Consider the following 3,788-nt stretch of genomic DNA (forward strand, 5'->3'; position numbering starts at 1 on the left):
GGTTCAGAAGTGTTAAGCAGAGAGGAACGGGGCCATTCCAAGCCCAAGAACACCAGACCCAGGGAGCTGGGTTGGACTATGACCCCCAACCTGCTTCAGGACCTGCCAACAAGATGCCACCAGCCAATAAGAGATGGAGTAGGTGGGGTTATGTAAAGCCCATGAAAATAAAAAACAGGAAGACATTAAGGTTTGCAACATCTGTGAACAATGTAATTTGTAGAGGCACCAAGGCCCAACACCACAGCTGAGAAGCCTTCAACAGAGGACACAGAGAGGTGAGTGAGCTAAGGTAGGTGGTATCATGAAACCTCCAAATGTGGCTCAGTTCTTGGCAATGCCTGGTGTTGAAGAGACAATTGTATTTGAGTTGTATCTTCCTTAAGCAGATGTGCCTATTTAGTCCCATACAGCTGAGTTCTTTGTACAGGCACTTCTCAAGCACTTAAGATTCCTGGAGTATTTTTAACTGTTGTAGGAAATCAGGCGTAAACCGGTGAGGCCTTGTGGCCTGACTGCATACAACCGATGTTTTGGTTTTGTATACATCAGTGTTGTACGTTATCATGCTGTCCTCCTCTGATGTGATGGTGCCTAGACCTGAATATCGTATTTCACTAAATCTTCCTTTTAAAACAGATATGAGTTCATCAAAGCCTATGGAATCTAACCTCCCCCATGTATTTTCACGTGATGGGAAGTCATTTGCATTTTACAACACTGACACTTAGAAAGGCCCTTCACTGATCTCAACTTCTTAATTTAGAAATTACATGAACTTTTTCTCTAACAAGTTACTTATGACTTTGTCTGATAGATTTGCTCAGATGTGTACAAAACTCTCCCTTTTCCTGGAATGATATCACTCTGGTAAAATAAGCAAATTCACTTGTATTCACATCTGACTCCCTGAACTACTACCCCAATGAAATTTTCCAGTCCCTTCTGCTGAATGACAAGTTTCTTTAACCTGCTTAATGATCTTATTTCTCTTGCCAAGTGACTCCTTATCTTCCAAGGATTATGCAGTTCCTCCCCTAAGCAGCACAGGTGAATTTGCGTGAGTTACCGCTCTTCTCAATCGCTGGTGATTTTGTTAAGATATTACTGTGGGATCCAGCCCCAGCCAGCTTCAGTGCTGCTGCTTCCTTTCTTTTTTATTGAGCTCTGTTGTTTCTCTTGATGACTTTGGAGATTATAAGTTTCTCTTTGGTGGCCACCTCAACAGTTTTCAAATGAGCGTTATGGGCCCAAACCATTTCTGCAGATGTTGTAACATTCATTTCTTTCATACCTGTGTCGCCTAGCAGCACAAGTGTAATTGTGTTCTAGTTCAGGATGTGCTGGTCCTGCCTCTGATTGTTGAAATATTTCTCCTAGTTTTCCACTTCCTGTTGTGGATGAGGATTTGGGAAGTGGCCATGACTCTCCTGTTTATAGGAAAGTGCCTTTCATAGATTCATAGATTAAGGGTCGGAAGGGACCTAGTAGATCTTCTAGCCCGACCCCCTGCCAGGGCGGGAGAACAACAAAAAACCCCAAAAAGAGAAATGGGACTCAAACGAGTCCAGCCAGGTAGGCATCCAGCCTCTTCTTAAAGACCCTTGTACAGTTTCAGTTTCCTCTACTGCTGGAGAATATTTGGAGAATCCCATTCAGCTTTGAAGACCCAGTAAAAACCCAGTTACTATAACATGCCAGGACCCAAAGTGCTAGAAATCAATGACTTACGGCAGCTGAGGATCTGCCCCAGCACCTTTGTGAAGGGGTGATTCCAATACCTGTAAAGCAGCTTCTCCTAATATAGCATTTGACCGAGTTCCTGCATATCTATGCCTCTGCCTTCCGGGACAGTTAGTAAGGAGGTGATATTTTGCAATGCTTCTATATTTCTCCCCTGGTCTCACTCCAGATATTCTGTTACACTCCGAACTTTGTGAACTCTTGTTTTCTGCTAATCAGGAAACTGAAACGAAACGTTCAAGGGGGAACACTAAGGCTCCGGCAGTTGTTCTCAGAATGGTTTTTGCCTGCCTCTCCCAGGACACGGCGTGGCCTCTTCGGAAGCCAGGGAACTTCCAGCCTGACTCTCAAGTGTTGCTGAAGAGCTGGGGCAGCTCTTTGATACCTCCTGAGGTACCCACCTCCTCCTCTTCCTTTTTTCAGCCTGTTTACTCTGTGCATTTGTCAACACTTTGCGCAATCAGTTTCAGTTTTCTCTAGAACAGGCAGCTGGTAAGTCAGTGTCCTCTGGTTGTGAGACTTTTACACAAGGCGGGGAAGGTTAAAAATAGAGATATATGATTGTAACAACCACCAAAAAAATGGCCGAGCTGCTTTCATAGCAGAAACTACTTTACGTTTCTTTTTTTATCCGCTTTTTAACTACGTTTCAAGTTGCTGGGCTGGGGGTTTTTTTTTCCAACTTTATGGACAGGAGAAATGCGCGTGCAGGAGCCCACAGCAGTGTGCTGAGCCACCAGCTTTGAAATGCATTTCCCTGCTGAAACCGTGGGACAAAAATCAGCCCTCCCGATTCCCAGGCAGAGATGAGCCTCAGCCCGTAGCTCCTCCCCACCTCCAGCCCTGGAGGGAGCAGCAGCCACCTCCACAAGCTGACCCTTCCCCCTCCTCCCTCCGGCCCTCGGGAAGGGCACTCCATGGATGCCGCGTTCACACAGGAAGAAGAAAGGAGCCCGCATAGGCCCGAGGTGGCCGCACGTTGTCCTCCACAATTCATGCACCCGCTTGGGTTTGTTTTGGTTTGTTGCTTTCTCCTCCAGAAAAAGCCCGAGACTGAATGATTCCCCCCCGCAACGGTTGCAGCAGGCAGCGAGCAGCTCTTGTCACACGGATCAGTGGAGCTTCACTGCCGGGGAGGGGAAGGGAAAAGGGAAGGAAGCCACTGAGGACCTGATGCCCCGGCTCGAGGCTGGCTCCTGGGCGAGCGAGTGGGGGGCGCATCCTCGCGGCACCCCCCGCAGGTTTCGCCGTGGGAGTGACCGGCCCGGCAGCAACGAGCCCTCAGCCCAAGTGTCTGGGGATGGGGCTGGAGCGAGGAACTGGCTTCGCTCCCCGTGTCCCCTGCCCCAGCCCCGAAGCCGCTTCCGAGTGAACTTCCTGGCCAGATCGCTTCACGAAGTGTCCCCGGGGCACAAGCCGCGCCCACGGGCAGCTTCCCGGGGCACAGGCATTCGCGCCCCGGCGTGGGCGGGAGGGCACCTCATGGGCGCGGGCTGGGAGCTGCACCCCGCGGCGGGATGCGGGCTGAACCCGGGCGGGATGCGGGAGGCTCCTGGGGGGCCGCCGGGCTGGACTGGGAAGGAAAGGAAATCGCCGCGGGCGCGGGCGCGGGCGCGGGGCGGGGACTGGGCTCTGCAGGTCCCGGGAGGCGAAAGCCGGGAGGAGGCAGCGGGTTCACAAAGGGCCGCTTCAACCCGCGCGGCTCCGGCCGTGTGCGGCGGCGCCTGGGGCCGGCCCAGCCCGGGGACACACACACACACCCCCCCCACCCCCTCTGGAGAGTTTCACTCCCCCACCCAATTTCGATGCCTCTTCCCCGCGGGGAGTCGCCGCCGCCGCGAGCGGGGAACAGGACGTTTCCTTGCAAGTTGGCAGCGACTTTGGCGGAGTTTCCCACGTGCGGCCCCGGCAGGAGCCCGGGGAACAATGAGCATCCTGTGCTCCCCGCCTGCCTGCTGCCCCGTGGGCGGGCGGCCCCGAGCTCAGCCTGTGCGGGGGGGAGGGGGCAAGAGGTCCGGTGCGGGGCGAGCGCCGGTGGCCGCGGC

General features: G+C 52.9%; 1 long non-coding RNA gene across 1 annotated transcript in view; it reads right to left on the bottom strand.

Annotated features, from left to right (window-relative positions):
• LOC109304912 overlaps positions 1–3,788 on the bottom strand; it is a 20,195-nt gene that overhangs the window by 15,611 nt on the left and 796 nt on the right. The window lies entirely within an intron of this gene.

This window comes from Gavialis gangeticus, unplaced genomic scaffold (genome assembly GCF_001723915.1).
Source record: "Gavialis gangeticus isolate Ggan-Ray unplaced genomic scaffold, GavGan_comp1, whole genome shotgun sequence".
Taxonomy (NCBI): Eukaryota; Metazoa; Chordata; order Crocodylia; family Gavialidae; genus Gavialis; species Gavialis gangeticus.